The following is a 24,956-nucleotide window of genomic DNA, read 5'->3' on the forward strand; positions in this document are numbered from 1 at the left end:
GCATCAAGTGTTGATGGTCAACAAGACCACTAGTTTCAAGAAAAAGGGCAAAGGAAAGAAGAAGGGGAACTTCAAAAAGAACAGCAAGCAAGTTGCTACTCAAGAGAAGAAACCCAAACCTGGACCTAAGCCTGAAACAGAGTGCTTCTACTGCAAGCAGACTGGTCACTGGAAGCGGAACTGCCCCAAGTATTTGGCGGATAAGAAGGATGGCAAGGTGAACAAAGGTATATGTGATATACATGGTATTGATGTGTACCTTACTAATGCTCGCAGTAGCACCTGGGTATTTGATACTGGTTTTGTTGCTAATATTTGCAACTCGAAACAGGGACTACGGATTAAGCGAATATTGGCTAAGGACGAGGTGACGATGCGCGTGGGAAATGGTTCCAAAGTCGATGTGATCGCAGTCGGCACGCTACCTCTACATCTACCTTCAGGATTAGTATTAGACCTAAATAATTGTTATTTGGTGCCAGCGTTAAGCATGAACATTATATCTGGATCTTGTTTGATGCGAGACGGTTATTCATTTAAATCAGAGAATAATGGTTGTTCTATTTATATGAGTAATATCTTTTATGGTCATGCACCCTTAAAGAGTGGTCTATTCTTATTAAATCTCGATAGTAGTGACACACATATTCATAGTGTTGAAGCCAAAAGATGCAGAGTTGATAATGATAGTGCAACTTATTTGTGGCACTGCCGTTTGGGTCACATCAGTGTAAAGCGCATGAAGAAACTCCATACTGATGGGCTTTTGGAACCACTTGATTATGAATCGCTTGGTACTTGCGAACCGTGCCTTATGGGTAAGATGACAAAAACACCGTTCTCCGGTACTATGGAGAGAGCAATAGATTTGTTGGAAATCATACATACAGATGTATGTGGTCCGATGAATGTTGAGGTTCGTGGCGGATATCGTTATTTTCTCACCTTCACAGATGACTTAAGCAGATATGGGTATATCTACTTAATGAAACATAAGTCTGAAACGTTTGAAAAGTTCAAAGAATTTCAGAGTGAAGTTGAAAATCATCGTAACAAGAAAATAAAATTCCTACGATCTGATCGTGGAGGAGAATATTTGAGTTATGAGTTTGGTGTACATTTGAAACAATGTGGAATAGCTTCGCAACTCACGCCACCCGGAACACCATAGCGTAATGATGTGTCTGAACGTCATAATCGTACTTTACTCGATATGGTGCGATCTATGATGTCTCTTACTGATTTACCGCTATCATTTTGGGGATATGCTCTAGAGACGACCGCATTCACGTTAAATAGAGCACCATCAAAATCCGTTGAGACGACGCCTTATGAACTGTGGTTTGGCAAGAAACCAAAGTTGTCGTTTCTGAAAGTTTGGGGCTGCGATGCTTATGTGAAAAAGCTTCAACCTGATAAGCTCAAACCTAAATCGGAGAAATGTGTCTTCATAGGATATCCAAAGGAAACTATTGGATACACCTTCTATCACAGATCCGAAGGCAAGACTTTTGTTGCTAAATTCGGAAACTTTCTGGAGAAGGAGTTTCTCTCGAAAGAAGTGAGTGGGAGGAAAGTAGAACTTGACGAGGTAACTGTACCTGCTCCCTTATTGGAAAGTAGTACATCACAGAAACCTGTTTCTGTGACACCTACACCAATTAGTGAGGAAGCTAATGATAATGATCATGAAACTTCAGAACAAGATACTACTGAACCTCGTAGATAAACCAAAGTAAGATCCGCGCCAGAGTGGTACGGTAATCCTATTCTGGAAGTCATGCTACTAGATCATGATGAACCTACGAACTATGAAGAAGCGATGGTGAGCCCAGATTCCGCAAAATGGCTTGAAGCCATGAAATCTGAGATGGGATCCATGTATGAGAACAAAGTATGGACTTTGGTTGACTTGCCCAATGATCGGCAAGCAATTGAGAATAAATGGATCTTCAAGAAGAAGACTGACGCTGACGGTAATATTACTGTCTACAAAGCTCGACTTGTCGCAAAAGGTTTTCGGCAAGTTCAAGGGATTGACTACGATGAGACCTTCTCACCCGTAGCGATGCTTAAGTCTGTCCGAATCATGTTAGCAATTGCCGCATTTTATGTTTATGAAATTTGGTGAATGGATGTCAAAACTGCATTCCTAAATGGATTTCTGCAAGAAGAGTTGTATATGATGCAGCCGGAAGGTTTTGTCGATCCAAAAGGAGCTAACAAAGTGTGCAAGTTCCAGCTATCCATTTATGGACTGGTGCAAGCCTCTCGGAGTTGGAATAAAGGCTTTGATAGTGTGATCAAAGAATTTGGTTTTATACAGACTTTTGGAGAAACCTGTATTTACAAGAAAGTGAGTGGGAGCTCTGTAGCATTTATGATATTATATGTAGATGACATATTACTAATCGGAAATGATATAGAATTTCTGGACAGCATAAAAGGATACTTGAATAAAAGTTTTTCAATGAAAGACCTCGGTGAAGCTGCCTACATATTGGGCATCAAGATCTATAGAGACAGATCGAGACGCTTAATTGGACTTTCACAAAGCACATACCTTGACAAAGTTTTGAAAAAGTTCAAAATGGATCAAGCAAAGAAAGGATTCTTGCCTGTGTTACAAGGTGTGAAATTGAGTAAGACTCAAAGTCCGACCAATGTAGAAGATAGAGAGAAAATGAAAGATGTTCCCTATGCTTCAGCCATAGGCTCTATCATGTATGCAATGCTGTGTACCAGACCTGATGTGTGTCTTGCTATAAGTCTAGCAGGGAGGTACCAAAGTAATCCAGGAGTGGATCACTCGACAGCGGTCAAGAACATCCTGAAATACCTGAAAAGGACTAAGGATATGTTTCTCATATATGGAGGTGACAAAGAGCTCATCGTAAATGGTTATGTTGATGCAAGCTTTGACACTGATCCGGACGATTCTAAATCGCAAACCGGATACGTGTTTACATTAAATGGTGGAGCTGTTAGTTGGTGCAGTTTTAAACAAATCGTTGTGGCGGGATCTACATGTGAAGCGGAGTACATAGCTACTTCGGAAGCAGCAAATGAAGGAGTCTGGATGAAGGAGTTCATATCCGATCTAGGTGTCATACCTAGTGCATCGGGTCCAATGAAAATCTTTTGTGACAATACTGGTGCAATTGCCTTGGCAAAGGAATCCAGATTTCACAAGAGAACCAAGCACATCAAGAGATGCTTCAATTCCATCCGGGATCTAGTCCAGGTGGGAGACATAGAGATTTGCAAGATACATACGGATCTGAATGTAGCAGACCCGTTGACTAAACCTCTTCCACGAACAAAACATGATCAGCACCAAAGCTCCATGGGTGTTAGAATCATTACTGTGTAATCTATTTTATTGACTCTAGTGCAAGTGGGAGACTGAAGGAAATATGCCCTAGAGGCAATAATAATGTTATTATTTTATTTCCTTATATCATGATAAATGTTTATTATTCATGCTAGAATTGTATTATCCGGAAACATAATACTTGTGTGAATACATAAACAAACCAAACGTCACTAGTATGCCTCTACTTGACTAGCTCGTTAATCGAAGATGGTTATGTTTCCTAACCATAGACATGTGTTGTCATTTGATTAATGGGATCACATCATTAGTAGAATGATGTGATTGACATGACTCATTCCATTAGCTTAGCACCCGATCGTTTAGTATGTTGCTATTGCTTTCTTCATGACTTATACATGTTCCTATGACTATGAGATTATGCAACTCCCGTTTACCGGAGGAACACTTTCTGTGCTACCAAATGTCACAACATAACTGGGTGATTATAAAGGAGCTCTACAGGTGTCTCCAAAGGTGAATGTTGGGTTGGCGTATTTCGAGATTAGGATTTGTCACTCCGATTGTCGGAGAGGTATCTCTGGGCCCTCTCGGTAATGCACATCACATAAGCCTTGCAAGCATTACAACTAATGAGTTAGTTGCAAGATGATGTATTACGAAACGAGTAAAGAGACTTGCCGGTAACGAGATTGAACTAGGTATTGAGATACCGACGATCGAATCTCGGGCAAGTAACATACCGATGACAAAGGGAACAACGTATGTTGTTATGCGGTCTAACCGATAAAGATCTTCATAGAACATGTAGGAGCCAATATGAGCATCCAGGTTCCGCTATTGGTTATTGACCGGAGACGTGTCTCGGTCATGTCTACATTGTTCTCGAACCCATAGGGTCCGCACGCTTAAGGTTTCAATGACAGTTATATTATGAGTTTATGAGTTTTGATGTACCGAAGTTATTTCGGAGTCCCGGATGTGACCACGGACATGACGAGGAGTCTCGAAATGGTTGAGACATAAAGATTGATATATTGGACGGCTATATTCGGACACCGGAAGTGTTCCGGGTGATTTCGGAGAAAACCGGAGAGCCGGAGGGTTACCGGAACCCCCCGGGAGAAGTAATGGGCCATATGGGCCTTAGTGGAGAGAGAGGGGCAGCCAAAGGTGGGCCGCACGCCTCCTCCCCCTGGTCCAAATTGGACTAGGAGAGGGGGGCGGCGCCCCCCTTTCCATCTCCCTCCCCACTTCTTTCCCCCTCCTAGTAGGAGTCCTACTCCTACTAGGAGGAGGACTCCTCCTTGGCGCGCCATAGGGGCCGGCCGGCCTCCTCCCCTTGGTCCTTTATATACGGGGGCAGGGGGCACCCCTAGACACACAAGTTGATCCACGTGATCATATTCTTAGCCGTGTGCAGTGCCCCTTCCACCATAATCCTCGATAATATTGTAGTGGTGCTTAGGCGAAGCCCTGCGACGGTTGTACATCAAGATCGTCACCACGCCGTCGTGCTGACGGAACTCTTCCCCGACACTTTGCTGGATCGGAGTCCAAGGATCGTCATCGAGCTGAACGTGTGCTAGAACTCGGAGGTGCCGTAGTTTCGGTGCTTGATCGGTCGGGCCGTGAAGACGTACGACTACATCAACCGCGTTGTGCTAACGCTTCCGCTGTCAGTCTACAAGGGTACGTAGATCACACTCTTCCCTCATTGCTATGCATCACCATGATCTTGCATGTGCGTAGGAATTTTTTTGAAATTACTACGTTCCCCAACATTAATCTCCCGAATGATGCGGTCGTTGACAGAATCCTTCAGTCGCTCCCACCTAGCTACAAGAGCTTTGTGATGAATTTCAATATGCAGGGGATGGAGAAAACCATTCTTGAGGTATATTCAATGCTAAAATCAGCGGAGGTGGAGATCAAAAAGGAACATCAAGTGTTGATGGTCAATAAAACCACTAGTTTCAAGAAAGGCAAGGGTAAGAAGAACTTCAAGAAGGACGGCAAGGGAGTTGCTACGCCCGGTAAGCCAATTACCGGGAAGAAGCCAAAGCATGGACCCAAGCCTGAGACTGAGTGCTTTTATTGCAAGGGAAATGGTCACTGGAAGCGGAACTGCCCCAAGTACTTAGCAGATAAGAAGGCTGGCAATACCAAAGGTATATATGATATACATGTTATTGATGTGTACCTTACCAGCACTCGTAGTAGCTCCTGGGTATTTTATACTGGTGCGGTTTCTCATATTTGTAACTCAAAACAGGAGCTGCGGAATAAGCGGAGACTGGCGAAGGACGAGGTGACGATGCACGTCAGGAATGGTTCCAAGGTCGATGTGATCGCCGTCGGCACGCTCCCTCTACATCTACCTACGGGATTAGTTTTAAACCTCAATAATTGTTATTTAATACCAACTTTGAGCATGAACATTGTATCTGGATCTCATTTGTTGTGAGATGGCTACTCATTTAAATCCGAGAATAGTGGTTGTTCCATTTATATGAGACATATGTTTTATGGTCATGCCCCGTTGGTCAATGGTTTATTCTTGTTTAATCTCGAACATGATGTTACACATATTCATAATGTGAATGCCAAGAAGTGTAAGTTTGATAATGATAGTCCCACATACTTGTGGCACTGCCGCCTTGGTCACATTGGTGTCAAGCGCATGAAGAAACTCCATGCAGATGGACTTCTGGAGTCTCTTGATTATGAATCATTTGACACATGCGAACCATGCCTTATGGGAAAAATTACCAAGACTCCGTTCTCCAGAACAATGGAGCGAGCAACCAACTTATTGGAAATCATACATACCGATGTGTGTGGTCCAATGAGCGTTGAGGCTCGCGGTGGCTATCGTTATGTTCTCACCCTCACTGATGACTTAAGTAGATATGGGTATGTCTACTTAATGAAACACAAGTCCGAGACCTTTGAAAAGTTCAAGGAATTTCAGAGTTAGGTAGAGAATCAACATGACAAGAAAATAAAGTTCTTACGATCAGATCATGGAGGAGAATACTTGAGTCATGAGTTTGGCACACACTTAAGGAAATGTGGAATTGTTTCACAACTCACGCTGCCTGGAACACCTCAGCAGAATGGTGTGTCCGAACGTCGTAATCGCACTCTATTGGATATGGTGCGATCTATGATGTCTCTTACCGATCTACCGCTCTCATTTTGGGGTTATGCTTTAGAGACTGCCGCATTCACTTTAAATAGGGCTCCGTCGAAATCCGTTGAGACGACACCGTATGAATTATGCTTTGGGAAGAAACCTAAGCTGTCGTTTCTGAAAGTTTGGGGATGCGATGCTTATGTCAAGAAACTTCAACCTGAAAAGCTCGAACCCAAGTCGGAAAAATGCGTATTCATTGGATACCCTAAGGAAACTATTGGGTATACCTTCTACCTCAGATCCGAAGGCAAGGTCTTTGTTGCCAAGAATGGATTCTTTCTGGAGAAAGAGTTTCTCTCGAAAGAAGTAAGTGGGAGGAAAGTAGAACTTGATGAGGTACTGCCTCTTGAACCGGAGAGTGGCGCAGCTCAGGAATATGTTTTTGTGGTGCTTGCACCGACTAGAGAGGAAGTTAATGATGATGATCATGAAACTTCGGATCAAGTTGCTACTGAACTTCATAGGTCCACAAGGACACGTTCAGCACCAGAGTGGTACGACAACCCTGTCCTAGAAATAATGTTGTTAGACAACGGTGAACCTTCGAACTATGAAGAAGTGATGGCGGGCCCAGATTCCAACAAATGACTTGAAGCCATGAAATCCAAGATAGGATCCATGTATGAAAACGAAGTATGGACTTTGACTGACTTGCCCGATGATCGGCGAGCCATAGAAAATAAATAGATCTTTAAGAAGAAGACAGATGTGGATGGTAATGTGACCATCTATAAGTCTCAGCTTGTTGCTAAGGCTTACCGACAGGTTCAAGGGGTTGACTACGATGAGACCCTTCTCACCCGTAGCGAAGCTGAAGTCTGTTCGAATCATGTTAGCAATTGCCACATTCTACGATTATGAGATATGGCAGATGGACGTCAAAACGGCATTCCTTAATGGTTTCCTTAAGGAAGAATTGTATATGATGCAACCGGAAGGTTTTGTCCATCCTAAGAATGCTGACAAGGTATGCAAGCTCCAACGCTCAATCTATGGGCTGGTGCAAGCATCTCAGAGTTGGAACATTCGCTTTGATGAGATGATCGAAGCGTTTGGGTTTACACAGACTTATGGAGAAGCCTGTGTTTACAAGAAAGTGAGTGGGAGCTCTGTGGCATTTCTCATATTATATGTGGATGACATACTATTGATGGGAAATGATATAGAATTCTTGGAAAGCATAAAGCCTACTTGAATAAGTGTTTTTCAATGAAGGACCTTGGAGAAGCTGCTTACATATTAGGCATCAAGATCTATAGAGATAGATCGAGCGCCTCATTGGTCTTTCACAAAGCACATACCTTGACAAGATATTGAAGAAGTTCAATATGGATCAGTCCAAGAAGGGGTTCTTGCCTGTATTGCAAGGTGTGAGATTGAGCATGGCTCAATGCCCGACCATGGCAGAAGATAGAGAAAAGATGAGTGTCATCCCCTATGCCTCTGCCATAGGGTCTATTATGTAAGCCATGCTGTGTACCAGACCTAATGTAAACCTTGCCGTAAGTTTGGTAGGAAGGTACCAAAGTAATCCCGGCATGGAACACTAGACAGCGGTCAAGAATATCCTAAAGTACCTAAAAAGGACTAAGGATATGTTTCTCGTTTATGGAGGTGACGGAGAGCTCGTCGTAAAGGGTTACGTCGATGCTAGCTTCGACACAGATCTGGATGACTCCAAGTCACAAACCGGATACGTGTATATTTCGAATGGTGGGATAGTCAGCTGGTGCAGTTGCAAGCAAAGCGTCGTGGCGGGATCTACATGTGAAGCGGAGTACATGGCAGCCTCGGAGGCAGCACATGAAGCAATCTGGATGAAGGAGTTCATTGTCGACCTAGGAGTTATTCCCAATGCATCGGGCCCGATGGCTCTCTTCTATGACAACACTGGAGCTATTACCCTGGCCAAGGAGCCCAGGTTTCACAAGAAGACCAGGCATATCAAGCGTCGCTTCAACTCCATTCGTGAAAATTTTCAAAATGGAGACATAGATATTTGTAAAGTGCATACGGACCTAAATGTCGCAGATCCGTTGACTAAACCTCTTCCACGAGTAAAACATGATCAACACCAGAACTCTATGGGTGTTCGATTCATCACAATGTAACTAGATTATTGACTCTAGTGCAAGTGGGAGACTGTCGGAAATATGCCCTAGAGGCAATAATAAAATGGTTATTATTATATTTCCTTGTTCATGATAATTGTCTATTGTTCATGCTATAATTGTGTTATCCGGAAATCGTAATACATGTGTGAATACATAGACCACAACATGTCCCTAGTGAGCCTCTAGTTGACTAGCTCGTTGATCAATAGATGGTTACGGTTTCCTGACCATGGACATTGGATGTCGTTGATAACGGGATCACATCATTAGGAGAATGATGTGATGGACAAGACCCAATCCTAAGCATAGCACAAGATCATGTAGTTTGTCTGCTAAAGCTTTTCTAGTGTCAAGTATCATTTCCTTAGACCATGAGATTGTGCAACTCCCGGATGCCGTAGGAATACTTTGGGTGTGCCAAATGTCACAACATAACTGGGTGGCTATAAAGGCACACTATGGATATCTCTGATACGTCCATTTTGCATCATGCTTTTATATCGATATTTATTGCATTATGGGATTTTATTACACATTATGTCACAATACTTATGCCTATTCTCTCTTATTTCACAAGGTTTACATAAAGAGGGAGAATGCCGACAGCTAGGATTCTGGGCCGGAAAAGGAGCAAATATTAGAGACCTATTCTGCACAACTCCAAAAGTCCTGAAACTTCACGGAAGATGTTTTCTGAATATATAAAAAATACTCAGTGGAAGAGATTCACTAGGGGGCCCACACCCTGCCCACGAGGGTGGGGGGCACGCCCTACCCCCCTGGGCGCCCCCCTACCTCGTGGGCCCCCTGGTGGCCCTCCGGTGGCAATCTTCTGCTATATGAAGTCTTTCGATGGAAAAAATAACAAGCCATCTTCTCGGACGAAACTCCGCCGCCACGAGGCAGAACCTTGGCGGAACCAATCTAGGGCTCTGGCAGAGCTGTTCTGCCGTGGAAACTTCCCTCCCGGAGGGGAAAATCATCGCCATCGTCATCACCAACGCTCCTCTCATCGGGAGAGGGCAATCTTCATCAACATCTTCATCAGCACCATCTCCTCTCAAAACCCTAGTTCATCTCTGGTATCCAATTCTTGTCTCCAAGTCCGGGATTGGTGCTAGTAGGTTGCTAGTAGTGTTAATTACTCCTTGTAGTTGATGCTAGTTGGTTTATTTGGTGGAAGATCATATGTTCAGATCCTATATGAATATTAATACCCCTCTGATTATGAACATGTTTATGCTTTGTGAGAAGTCTTGCTATTAGTAGTCATGTGAATTTGGTATTCGTTCGATATTTTGATGAGATGTATGTTGTATCTCCTCTAGTGGTGTTATGTGAACGTCGACTACATGACACTTCACCATTATTTGGGACTAGAGGAAGGCATTGGGAAGTAATAAGTAGATGATGGGTTGCTAGAGTGACAGAAGCTTAAACCCTAGTTTATGCGTTGCTTCGTAAGGGGCTGATTTGGATCCATATGTTTCATGATATGGTTAGGTTTACCTTAATACTTTTGTTGTAGGTGTGGATGCTTGCAATAGAGGTTAATCATAAGTGGGATGCTTGTCCAAGTAAGGACAGTACCCAAGCACCGGTCCACCCACATACCAAATTATCAAAGTACCGAATGCGAATCATATGAGCGTGATGAAAACTAGCTTGACGATATTCCCATGCGTCCTCGGGAGCGCTTTTCTCTATATAAGAGTTTGTCCAAGCTTGTCCTTTGCTACAAAACGGATTGGGCCACCTTGCTGCACTTTATTTACTTTTGTTACTTGTTGCTTGTTACAAATTATCCTATCACAAAACTATCTGTTACCACTTATTTCAGTACTTGCAGAGAATACCTTGCTGGAAACCGCTTATCATTTCCTTCTGCTCCTTGTTGGGTTCGACACTCTTACTTATCGAAAGGACTGCGATAGATCCCCTATACTTGTGGGTCATCAAGACTCTTTTCTGGCGCCGTTGCCGGGGAGTGAAGTGCCTTTGGTAGGTGGAATTTGGTAAGGAAAAATTTATATAGTGTGCTGAAATTTACTGTCACTTGTTACTATATATGGAAAGTAATCCTCTAAGGGGCTTGTTCGGGGTATCTTCACCCGACCAGTAGAGCAAAGAGTTGCTCCTCATCATACTGAACCTACTGAAAATGAAAATGTCTGCTTTGAAATTCCTTCGGGTATGATAGAGAAACTGCTAGCTAATCCTTTTAGGAGATGGAACAAAACATCCTGAAGAGCATCTAATATATGTGGATGAAGTTTGTGGATTATTTAAGCTTGCAGGTGTACCCGGAGATGTTAAGAAGAAGGTCTTCCCTTTATCTTTGAAGGGAGATGCATCGACATGGTATAGGCTATGTGATGATATGGGGTCTTGGAGTTACAAATGATTGAAATTGGAATTTCGTCATAAGTTTTATCCTATGCATCTTGTTCATCCTGATCGCAATTATATATATATAATTTTTGGCCTCGCGAAGGAGAAAGCATCGCTCAAGCTTGGGGGAGGCTTAAATCAATGTTACATTCATGCCCCAATCATGAGCTCTCAAGAGAAATGATTATTCAAAAATTTTATGCTCGGCTTTCTGATAGTAATCGCACCATGCTTGATACTTCTTGTGCTGGCTCTTTTATGATGAAGACTATTGAATTGAAATGGGATTTATTGGAAAGAATTAAACACAACTCTGAAGATTGGGACCTCGACAAAGGTAAGGAGTCATGTATGACACCTAGGTTTGATTGTGTTAAATCTTTTATGGATACCGATGTTTTTCGTAAATTTAGCACTAAATATGGACTTGACTCTGAGATAGTAGCTTCTTTCTGTGAATCTTTTGCTACTTATGTTGATATCCCCAAGGAGAAGTGGTTTAAATATCATCCTCCCATAGAAGTAAAAGTAGCTCCACCTATTAAAGTTGAAGAAAAGATTTTCACTTATAATGATCCTATTGTTCCTACTTCTTATGTTGAGAAACCACCTTTTCCTGTTAGGATAAAGGATCATGCTAAAGCTTCAACTGTGGTTCGTCAAAGCAATATTAAGACTTATATACCTCATGAGCAAATTAAAGTTGAACCTGATATTGCTATTGTTAAAGATCTCTTGTCTGATAATATTGATGGGCATGTTATTCATTTCCTTGATGAGACTGCTAGAATTGCTAAACCTTGTGCTAAAGATAAAAATAGACCCATGGTAGGCATGCCTGTTATTCCTGTTAAAATAGGAGATCATTGTTATCATGGCTTATGTGATATGGGTTCTAGTGCTAGCGCAATACCTTATTCCTTATACAAAGAAATTATGCATGATATTGCACCTGCTGAGATAGAAGATATTGATGTCACAATTAAACTTTCCAATAGAGATACTATTTCACAAATGGGAATTGTTAGAGATGTTGAAGTCTTGTGTGGGAAAACTAAATATCCTGCTGATTTTCTTGTTCTTGGTTCCCCACAAGATAGCTTTTGTCCCATTATATTTGGTAGACCCTTCCTGAACACTGTTAATGCTACCATAGATTGCAAAAGGGATGTTGTTACTATCGGTTTAGATGATATGACTCATGAATTTAATTTCTCTAAATTTAGTAGACAACACCGTGAAGAAGAATTACCTAGCAAGGATGGAATTATTGGTCTTGCTTCTATTGCCGTACCTCCTAGTGATCCTTTAGAACAATATTTGCTAGACCATGAAAATGACATGTTTATGAATGAAAGAAGGGAAATAGATGAAGTATTATTTAAATAGTAACCTATTCTGAAAAACAATTTGCGTGTTGAAATCCTAGGGGATCCTCCTCCACCCAAGGGTGATCCCATGTTTGAGCTTAAACCGTTACCTTATACTCTTAAATATGCTTATCTTGATGAGAAAAAGATATATCCTATTATTATTAGTGCTAACCTTTCAGAGCATTAGGAAGAGAGATTATTGAAAACTCTGAAGAAGCACCATGCTGCTATGGGGTATACTCTTGATGATCTTAAGGGCATTATTCCCACTCTATGTCAACATAAAATTAATTTGGAAGAAGATGCTAAACCAGTTCATGCATCAATGATGGCTGAATCCTAAAATGAAAGAAGTGGTAAGAAAGGAAATACTAAAGCTCCTTGAGGCAGGTATAATTTATCCCGTTGCTGATAGTTAGTGGGTAAGTCCTGTCCATTGTGTCCCTAAGAAGGGAGGTATTACTGTTATTCCTAATGATAAAGTTGAATTGATTCCTCAAAGAATTATTACAGGTTATAGGATGGTAATTGATTTCCGCAAATTAAATAAGGCCACTAAAAATGATCTTTACCCCTTACCTTTTATCGATCAAATGCTAGAAAGATTATCCAAACATACACATTTTTGCTTTCTAGATGGTTATTCTGGTTTCTCTCAAATACCTGTGTCAGCCAAAGATCAATCAAACACTACTTTTACTTGCCCTTTTGGTACTTTTGCTTATAGACGTATGCCTTTTGGTTTATGTAATGCACCTGCTACCTTTCAAAGATGTGTGATGGCTATATTCTCTGACTTTTGTGAAAAGATTTGTGAGGTTTTCATGGATGATTTCTCCGTCTATGGATCTTCTTTTGATGATTGCTTGAGCAACCTTGATCGAGTTTTGAAGAGATGTGAAGAAACTAATCTTGGCTTGAATTGGGAAAAGTGCCACTTTATGGTTAATGAAGGTATTGTCTTGGGGCAAAAAGTTTCTGAAAGAGGTATTGAGGTTGATAAAGCCAAGGTTGATACTATTGAGAAGATGCCATGTCCCAAGGACATCAAAGGTATAAGAAGTTTCCTTGGTCATGCCGGATTTTATAGGAGGTTCATTAAGTACTTCTCAAAAATTTCCCGGCCTCTGACTAATTTATTACAAAAAGATATACCATTTGTCTTTGATGATGATTGTGTAGAAGCGTTTGAAATACTTAAGAAAGCATTAATCTCTACACCTATTGTTCAGCCACCTGATTGGAATTTACCCTTTGAAATTATGTGTGATGCTAGTGATTATGCTGTAGGTGTTGTTCTAGGCCAAAGAGTTGATAAGAAATTAAATGTTATTCAATATGCTAGTAAAACCCTAGACAATGCTCAAAGAAATTATGCTACTACCAAAAAAGAATTCTTAGCAGTTGTATTTTCTTGTGATAAGTTCAGACCTTATATTGTTGATTCTAAAGTAACTATTCACACTGATCATGCTGCTATTAAATATCTTCTGGAAAAGAAAGATGCTAAACCTAGACTTATTAGATGGGTTCTCTTGCTACAAGAATTTGACTTACATATCGTTGATAGAAAGGGAGCTGAGAACCCCGTTGCAGACAACTTTTCTAGGTTAGAAAATGTGCTTGATGACCCACTACCTATTGATGATAGCTTTCCTGATGAGCAATTAAATGTCATAAATGCTTCTCATACTGCTCCATGGTATGCTGATTATGCTAATTACATTGTTGCTAAGTTTATACCACCTAGCTTCATGTACCAGCAAAAGAAAAAGTTCTTCTACGATTTGAGGCATTACTTTTGGGATGACCCACATCTTTATAAAGAAGGGGTAGATGGTGTTATTAGACGTTGTGTACCTGAGCATGAACAGGAACAAATCCTACGCAAGTGTCACTCCGAAGCTTATGGAGGACACCATGCTGGAGATAGAACTGCACATAAGGTATTGCAATCTGGTTTTTATTGGCCTACTCTCTTCAAGGATGCCCGTAAGTTTGTCTTATCTTGTGATGAATGTCAAAGAATTGGTAATATTAATAGACGTCAAGAAATGCCTATGAACTATTCACTCGTTATTGAACCATTTGATGTTTGGGGCTTTGACTATAGGGGACCCTTTCCTTCCTCTAATGGATATACACATATTTTAGTTGTTGTTGATTACGTTACTAAGTGGGTAGAAGCTATTCCAACTAGTAGTGCTGATCATAACACTTCTATTAAAATGCTTAAAGAAGTTATTTTTCCAAGATTTGGAGTCCCTAGATATTTAATGACTAATGGTGGTTCACATTTTATTCATGGTGCTTTCCGTAAAATGCTTGCTAAATATGATGTTAATCATAGAATTGCATCTCCTTATCATCCTCAGTCTAGTGCTAAAGTAGAATTGAGTGATAGAGAGCTCAAATTAATTTTGCAAAAGACTGTTAATAGATCTAGAAAGAATTGGTCCAAGAAACTTGATGATGCATTATGGGCTTATAGAACTGCATATAAAAATCCTATGGGTATGTCTCCGTATAAAATGGTTTATGGAAAAGCATGTCACTTACCTCTCGAACTAGAATACAAGGCATATTGGGATATTAAAGAGCTCAATTATGATTTTAAACTTGCCGGTGAGAAGAGGTTATTTGATATTAGCTCACTCGATGAATGGAGAACCCAAGCCTATGAAAATGCCAAGTTGTTTAAAGAAAAAGTTAAAAAATGGCATGATAAAAGGATACAAAAGCATGAGTTTAATGTAGGTGACTATGTATTGCTATACAACTCTCGTTTAAGATTTTTTGCAGGAAAACTTCTCTCTAAATGGGAAGGCCCTTACGTTATCGAGGAGGTCTATCGTTCCGGTGCCATAAAAATCAACAACTTCGAAGGCACAAATCCGAAGTTGGTGAATGGTCAAAGAATCAAACATTATATCTCAGGTAATCCCATAAATGTTGAAACCAATGTTATTGAAACCGTAACCTCGGAGGAATACATAAGGGACACTTTCTGGAACGTTTCAGACTCCGAAAAGGAATAGGTATGTGGTACGGTAAGTAAACCGACTCCAAAACAGTTTTTAAGGCAATATTTCTCCGTTTTGGAATATTTAGAAAAATAGAAAAATAAGAAGGAGTCCGGGAAGGACACGAGGGCTCCACGAGGGTGGAGGGCGCACCCTACCCCCTAGGCGTTCCCCCCTACCTCATGGGCACCTCGTGCGCTTTCCGGACTCCGTTTTCTTATATGTTACATATTTTGGTCGCTAAAAATTCATTATATAATCTCCCAAGGTTTTTGACTCCCGTATCACGCAAAAATCTCTTGTTCTTGTTTCGAGCTGTTTTCTGCCAGGGTTGTCAAAGATAAACATCATGTCATATCCCTCCTCCTCCAACAATGAGGTCAACGATGCTTGGCTAATGAAGATAGAACTGAAGAGAGAAGAACCCATGGAGATCAACAATGATGAAGGGATCAAGAAGGCCACGGAGGACCAAGCTCCGGCAATAGAAGACATCCTTCAACTTGATCACAATCTTCTTACCCCAACTGAGATCGAAGCTTTCAAGATGATCGAGTTAGCTCGTATACAAAATAAGTATCTCACACATGAAAATATTTTGTTGAAGGAGCATATCATCGCACTCAAAGGCATTATCCACAAATTAGAAGACCTCCTACGCTCGATGTGCGACTATCCATCATCAACAACTCCACCTTCTTCACCAACAAAGGAGACATAATCACATGGGTATGGTCACTCCCCTTGGCAACTGCCAAGCTTGGGGGAGTGCCCCGGTATCGTATCACCATCACCTTTATCTTTATCGTTTCCCTTAGTTCGATCCTTTTGGTATTGTCTTCATCTAGTAGAATAAAGTTTATGGCATGATCTAGTTTTTGCTTTATAATCCTTCTATGTAATCGAGTCCGTGAGCTATATAATAAAGATTAGTGTTGAGTCAAGGGCTTGATTATTTTGCCATGATCCTAAGAGAAAGAAATAAAAAGAAACAAAGAGATCACGTGAATCTTATGGAGAGTCGTGAGCTCACATAGAGAAAGTATGATGAATAAAAGTTGTTGAGGGTTGACAAACATAGTTTTGGTCATCATTGCAATTAATAGGAAGTAATAAAGAAAGAGAGGTCTCCACATATAAATATAATATCTTGGACATCTTTTATGATTGCGAGCACTCATTAAAATATAACATGCTAAAGAGTTGACGTTGGACAAGGAAGACAATGTAATGGGTTATGTTTTCTTACATCTGAGATAAATTATATTGTCATGGACCATCCAACATGGTTGAGCTTGCCTTTCTCCCTCATGCTAGCCAAATTGATCGCACCAAGTAGAGATACTACTTGTGCTTCCAAATACCCTTAAACCAGTCTTGCCATGAGAGTCCACCATACCTACCTATGGATTGAGTAAGATCCTCCAAGTAAGTTGTCATCGTTGCAAGCAATAAAAATTGCTCTCTAAATATGTGTGACTTACTGGTGTGGGAGAAATAAGCTTTATACGATCGTGTGATATGGAAGAAATAAAAGCGACAGACTGCATAATAAAGGTCCATATCATAAGTGGCAATATAAAGTGACGTTCTTTCGCATTAAGATTTTGTGCATCCAACCATAAAAGCGCATGACAACCTCTGCTTCCCTCTGCGAAGGGCCTATCTTTTACTTTTATCTCCTACCTTGCATAAGGGTCATGGTGATCTTCACCCATCCTTTTTACATTTTATCCTTTGGCAAGCATAGTATGTTGGAAAGATCCTGGTATATATGGCTAATTGGATGTGAATTTTCATGAACTATTATTGTTGACATTGTCCTAGAGGTAAAACGTTGGGAGGCAAAACTATAAGCCCATATCTTTCTCTGTGTCCGACTAAAACTCCATACCCATAAGTATTGCATGAGTGTCAGCAATTGTGAAAGACTATATGATAGTTGAGTATGTGGACTTGCTGAAAAGCTCTTATACATTGACTCTTTCCTATGTTATGATAAATTGCAATTGCTAGTAATGTTAATTACTCCTTGTAGTTGATGCTAGTTGGTTTATTTGGTGGAAGATCATATGTTCAGATCCTATATGCATATTAATACCCCTCTGATTATGAACATGTTTATGCTTTGTGAGTAGTTACGTTTGTTCCTGAGGACATGGGAGAAGTCTTGCTATTAGTAGTCATGTGAATTTGGTATTCGTTCCATATTTTGATGAGATGTATGTTGTCTCTCCTCTAGTGGTGTTATGTGAACGTCGACTACATGACATTTCATCATTATTTGGGCCTAGAGGAAGTCATTGGGAAGTAATAAGTAGATGATGGGTTGCTAGAGTGACAGAAGCTTAAACCCTAGTTTATGCGTTGCTTCGTGAGGGGATGATTTGGATCCATATGTTTCATGCTATGGTTGGGTTTACCTTAATACTTTTGTTGTAGTTGCGGATGCTTGCAATAGAGGTTAATCATAAGTGGGATGCTTGTCCAAGTAAGGACAGTACCCAAGCACCAGTCCACCCACATACCAAATTATCAAAGTACCGAACGCGAATCATATGAGCGTGATGAAAACTAGCTTGACGATATTCCCATGCGTCCTCGGGAGTGCTTTTCTCTATATAAGAGTTTGTCCAGGCTTGTCCTTTTCTACAAAAAGGATTGGGACACCTTGCTGCACTTTATTTACTTTTGTTACTTGTTGCTCGTTACAAATTATCCTATCACAAAACTATCTGTTACCACTTATTTCAGTACTTGCAGAGAATACCTTGCTAGAAACTGCTTATCATTTCCTTCTGCTCCTCGTTGGGTTCGACACTCTTACTTATCAAAAGGACTACGATAGATCCCCTATACTTGTGGGTCATCAATCTCCGAAAGTGTCTGTTGAGTTGGCACGAATCGAGACTGGGATTTGTCACTCTGTGTGACGCAGAGGTATCTCCGGGCCCACTCGGTAAGACATCATCATAATGAGCTCAATGTGATCAAGGAGTTGATCACACGATGATGTGTTACGGAACGAGTAAAGTGACTTGCCGGTAACGAGATTGAACGAGGTATTGGGATATCGACGATCGAATCTCGGGCAAGTAGCGTACCGATTGACAAAGGGAATTGTATATAGGATTGGTTGAATCCTCGACATCATGGTTCATCCGATGAGATCATCGTGTAACATGTGGGAGCCAACATGGGTATCCAGATCCCGCTGTTGGTTATTGGTCGGAGAGATGTCTTGGTCATGTCTGCATGATTCCCGAACCTGTAGGGTCTACACACTTAAGGTTCAGTGACGCTAGAGTTGTTATGGAAATTAGTATGCGGTTACCAAATGTTGTTCGGAGTCCCAGATGAGATCTCGGACGTCACGAGGAGTTCCGGAATGGTCCGGAGATAAAGATTTATATATGGGAAGTCCTTATTCAGTCGTCGGAAGTGTTCGGGGGGTTTTCGATATTGTACCGGGACCACCGAAGGGGTTCCGGGGGTCCACCGGGAGGGTCCACCTGCCCCGGAGGGCCCTATGGGCTGAATATTGAGGGGAACCATCCCCTAAGTGGGCTGGGCGCCAAACCCCCTAGGGCCCATGCGCCTAGGGTTTAGGGGAAACCCTAAAAGGGGGCGCCCCCCTTGGCTTGGGGGGGCAAGCCACCCTCCTTGGCCGCCGTGCCCCTCTACATCCATCTGGAGGGGGCCGCCCCCTCTCCCTTGCCCCTATAAATAGAGGGGAGGTGAGAGGGTTGCCGCACTCTTCCCCTGGCGCAGCCCTCTCCCTCCGCAAGACCTCCTCCTCCGTAGTTGAGCTTGGCGAAGCCCCGCCGGAGAACTGCAAGCTCCTCCACCACGCCGTCGTGATGCCGGAGTTCTTCCTCAACTTCTCCTCTCCCCTTGCTGGATCAAGAAGGAGGAGACGTCCCCGGGTTGTACGTGTGTTGAACGTGGAGGCACCGTCCGTTTGGCGTTAGATCGGATCTTCCACGATTTGAATCGCCGCGAGTATGACTCCCTCATCCGGGTTCTAGTAACGCTTCCGTTTCGCGATCTTCAAGGGTATGAAGATACACTCCCGTCTCTCTCGTTGCTAGTTTCTCCATAGATTGATCTTGGTGATGCATAGAATTTTTTTAATTTCTACAACGATCCCCAACACCCTAGATGGGATCTCATGGGTACAGAAGGTTGTCGCAGTCGAAAAGTGTTTTTGTGGATGCCTTTGTTGGTTTGGGGATATATGGGAATATATAGGCACACAAATTAGGTCAGGGGGTGCACGAGGGCCCCACAAGGGTGGGGGCATGCCCTCTGTCCTTGTGGCCACCTCATGGCTCCTCCGACTTCATCTCCAAGTCTGCTGGTTGTCTTCTGGTCCAAGAAAAATCATCGCGAATGTTTTATTCTGTTTGGACTCCGTTTGGAATTCCTTTTCTGCGAAACTCAAAAAGAGGGAAAAAACAGGAACTGGCACTGGGCTCTAGGTAATAGGTTAGTCCCAAAATAATATCTAATAGCATATTAATACATATAAAACATCCAAAACATGTAATATAATAGCATGGAACAATAAAAAATTATAGATACGATGGAGACGTATCAAGCATCCCCAAGCTTAATTCATGCTCGTCCTCGAGTAGGTAAATGATAAAAACAGAATTTTTGATGTGGAATGCTACCTGGCATATTTATCCATGTAATTTATTTATTGTGGAATGAATATTTAGATCTGTATGATTCAAAACAAAAGTTTAATATTGACATAAAAACAATAATACTTCAAGGATACTAACAAGGCAATTATGTCATCTGAAAACAACATTGCCAAAGAATGCTTATCCCTACAAAATCATATAGTCTGGCTATGCTCCATCTTCATCACACAAAAATTTTAAATCATGCACAACCCCGATGACAAGCCAAGCAATTGTTTCATACTTTTGATGTTCTCAAACTTTTTCAACTTTCACGCAATACATGAGGATGAGCCATGGACATAGCACTATAGGTGGAATAGACGGTGGTTGTGGAGAAGACAAATAGAAGGAGATAGTCTCACATCAACTAGGCATATCAACGGGCTATGGAGATGCCCATCAATAGATACACTACTGCAGGATGCTGTTAACGCGACACTACGATCAGAGACCCTTCAAGAAACTATGTGCGATGCAATGATCGCAAACGGTGGTGTAGGAAAACCGTCAGAATTGTATAAAACGTTTGCGATGACGGATGCATCAAACACTGTTCAAGATTTAGTTGCGTGTGCGATGAAGGGCATACGGTTCAGTTCAATTAACTGTTTGCGATGAGGAGGAACAAAAGAAACGGGCAGCCAGATGAAGGTGTGTGCGATGTACAACATACAGTTCACTCGGATGAACTATTTGTGATTAGGCAACACAAATAAAACGGACAGCCCGATCAAGATGTGTGCAATGTACAGCATACGGTTCACTCGGATGAACTGTTTGTGATTAGGCAAGAGAACAGAAACGGTTCAATATAACAAGATGTGTGTGATACACGGCAAATAGGTCCGTAATCAGAAATGTGTGCGAAGACCGATAATAACGCACACGATTGCTTCTAATAAGACGTATGTGATATGCTCTGTTTACACAACATCTATTGGACATTGTGGGACGGGCGGTCATCCGGATACATGGCATATAATTGATCCATCTGACCTATTTCTGATGGAATAGGCCGTGTGTGTTGTGGGCAAACGCTTGCTAGTATTCAACCGTTTGGGATTGATGAATTCATCGCCGACGGGATCCCTAGTGTGGTCTGTGTTGATCTGATCATCATCTACTTCTTGTGCTAGCTCGATGCTAAGTTTCCATTAATTGATGGCGTTTTATGAACACGCCACCATTTCCCGCCATTTCGTCACCTATTTCCCGCCACCCTGCTATATTGCGCATAGGGGGCACACGACACACGGAGGCGACAAGCACAGCCTGTAGCACATCCACCTTTTCCAAGCATGCCAACCCACCAAAGCGCCGCCTCTGCCATCAACCTCGTCGACGAGGAAAACAAGCAGGTGCCACGGCCCGTCGAGGCCGAGGCGCTCCCCGGCAACGCGATGGACGACGGTGTGATGCGCGTCATCGCCAGGGTTGAGCAGACCTTTGGTGCATGGCGCTTGAGCGCCGTGGATCAAGATAGGCATGTCAGCACCGACAAGCTGCAGCTCTTCGCACAACATGATCGATGGCGCGCCGCAGAGCAAGCTAGGCACGTCCGCGCCGATAGGCTGCGGCTCGCTGCCCGGCGAGACCGTTGGAGCACCGCCGAGCGAGAGGCGCAGCGCGCCGCACAGCAAGAGCGGATCCATCGGCGCTTGCCTGCTGTCGACACGGCGTCGCAGCTGGGTACATGTCTCGTCAGTAGCCCCATTCCTTGCCAGGAGTGGGCATAGGCCCTCAGCGCCGTACTTGCACCAGATGCCGACCACATCGTACTTGCACCGAACGCCCGCCAGGCCGTTCGCATGGGTGCCGCCTGTTGGGGATATAGCTATCAGTTATGACCCGCCCAGGAGGGGCCGGGTCAACCCCAATGGCGGGTCACAAAGGAAGCCCAATAGACATTCAAGGCGATAGGTTATTAAACCTTATAGAAGGCCTAAAGGCCTAGCGGCGGCTTAAGGCCCAATATTGTAAACCGCCGTATGTAAGGAAAGACTTGTAAGGAAAGGAATGTAAAAGAAGTCACCGAGCTGGACACGATTTATGAGCCGGCCAGGACTCTGTAGGCCACCTGTCGTCAACCTGTGTATATAAGGGGACGACCCGGTGGCGGCTTAGGGCAAGAAACAAGAGATCGATAACCAAGCCGGCGAACTAGCCTCTTGGTGATCGAAACCCCAACAATATCAACACAACTAGGCGTAGGCTTTTACCTTCATCGCAAGGGGCCGAACTAGTATAAAACCTCTCGTGTCCTTTGTCCCGATTAACCGCTTTAATCTTCATAGTTGCGATGGCCCTACGACTAAGTCATTTTGCTAGGACATCTTCCGTGACAATTCCACGACAGTTGGCGCCCACTGTGGGGCCTGCGCACGGTGGTAATAAGTTCTTGGAGAGATCTATCTCAGGGATGAAGAAGTACACAATTTTTCAGACGAGGAAGAGCCGGTTTGGAAGGATTTGCATCAGCGTTAAGTTCATCCGTCCAGATTTAAGATATGTGAAATTTCAGATCAAGAAAATTTAGGGTTCCGTTTTGTGCGACGGCAGGCGATCCCCGGATCTGATTTACCGTGTGGCGTTTCGAAGGAATAATGATCTTCGGCAGGAGCAACCGGCAAGATCTCTACAAACCAATCGCTGAGACCTTCAGTGGCGCACGTGCAGGATCACGCCTAACCATCCGAAAGGTCGCGTATTACAGAAAACTAGAAGACAAACGCTGATGGAGTTCTGCTCTTGTACGGAGCCTCGCGTCATGAGCGTCCATCAGGTCAGCTATAAAAAAATGATGATGTTCGAGTTGTTTCGCAGCCGCATGTGTTAAAAAGTATAAAAAAAGGCGTCCATCAAAGTCCCAATGCACAGGCATAAAGACAAAAGCTCGTAACATCAACTCCAGGCTGGCTAATTGCTGACCTGATGCTAGTGCTACTATCATTGCTTTACTCAAGCCTGAAGAAGTACGTGGAGGAATCAATGAGGATTTGTTTGCCACTCGTATTTGTACGCATGAAGTGTCCTGGTCGGAAGCAGCGCAGAAATTCGGTCTCTGTGATAAAGCCGACCTCGTTTTGACTGGTCTCCATCGGGCCGGTGGCCCTTGAGTCGTCGCCGTTCTCCACGTCCGTGTCCGGACCCCCCTCCACTTACGAAGCCCGTCTGCCGCGTCAAATCACCGGGTCGCCTCGGTTGGTTTCCTTTGGGCTGCCCCCGTGAAGAGCCGACCTGTTGACCAGCGAGCCTCGCGCCATTTTCTACCGCGGCCCCGCGGCGGGTCACCGCCTGTTTCAGCCGCTGTTATGGCCTCATGGAGAGTCGATGTCTGCTGCCATGACTCGCCTCTGCTGGTTAACAAATTGATGTGCCTCGGAGTTTTTTCGCCGGTTTGTGATGATCATTGTCCACTGGACTAGTCTCAAGAGGCTGGTTGACTGACAGGATGTTCTCTGGGATTAAAGTGGAATTCAGCCACCATATTGCAAAATTATATATAAACACTACTTATGAACAATCTGTCGTCCGGGACAGATCAGGTGAAATTTGTCCAGTCAATTTTTATTGATATGTTTTTTTTCTCTTTTCTTTAAAAAGAACAATTACTTTGGTTTGTGGTATTTTTTTTCACAGGACCATTATTTATTACAAAGGTGTGGCAAAGGGGCGTGAGTCAGTATTATTTTTGTACTCGTGCTCGTCCGTACCGTGCTGCTGAATGGATACGTGCGCAAGTTGCCACACCCGCTACATCAACACACGCGACTGACTCATTGTTCGTGCCCATGGCTGACTCGCCCGTCCGCTCTTGCGACCGGTTCACGCGTACACGCCGGTTTACAACGAGGAGGACAACTTGCCCATCCGACCCGACTTACCATGCCTGCGGTTGACTCGTCTGTCTGCACCGGTTTACAACACCGTGACCGACTCATCTCTCTGAGCCGCCTCTAATACTGCGGTTGTTTTACTGTCCGCCCTATGGTCCGGCCTATCCAAAGTGTCGGGTTGACTAACAGACTTTACGCACAGATCATCAGCCGTTCACAAACATCAGGTGATATCTATCTAAATTTATCTATTAAACACTTATTTTTTGTCAAAGAACAATTACTCTGCCCTGTAATATTTTTACACAGGACAATTTTTTTGCCATTATACCTCGGATACGGAATGCATGCGCTAGCATTCGTCCATGCCACGCTGCTTGACAGACATGCGTGCAAGCCGCCGTTTCCACGGTCCAGTCTGCATCAACTCGTCAGGACCGCGCGAATTACCCAATAAAGCGCGCACAGACCGCCGTCCCCCGCGGTCCGGTCTACATCAACATACGGCCGACTCGCCCGTCTGTGCCGGCTTACAGCGCCGCGGCCGATTCATCTGTCTTCTTGCATGGCCGACTCGTCTATGATTGATTTCAGCTTCACCGTGGTGATCATCAACTCCGCGGTGGATATTTTTCTGGCCTAACATATCAGGTGAAATACATCCATTATATTTTTATATTATATATTGCTTTGTTTAAAAGAGCAATTACTCTGGCTTGCAAGTTTTCCAATGCAGGACAAATTGTCTACTGCAAAAAGGGATTATTATATCTCTGAGATATTGGATAACTCATGCCAGTTTATATCACGGTTAAATATGGAGAATCTCAAGCCAACTCCTCGAGTCGTCTTGAGACTCGAGGGCTACAATGACATGACTCGGCGAAATCGGCCAGTTTCAGTGAATTCAAGAACTCTGGGTCAATGGAAGGAAGATAACCTGGTCCCGGAGACTACCGCCATATTGGTAAAAAAATTAAAGGCCGTCAGAA

Source organism: Triticum urartu, chromosome 3A (assembly GCF_056163025.1).
Source record: "Triticum urartu cultivar PI428250 chromosome 3A, HENAU_Tu73, whole genome shotgun sequence".
NCBI classification, from domain to species: Eukaryota; Viridiplantae; Streptophyta; class Magnoliopsida; order Poales; family Poaceae; genus Triticum; species Triticum urartu.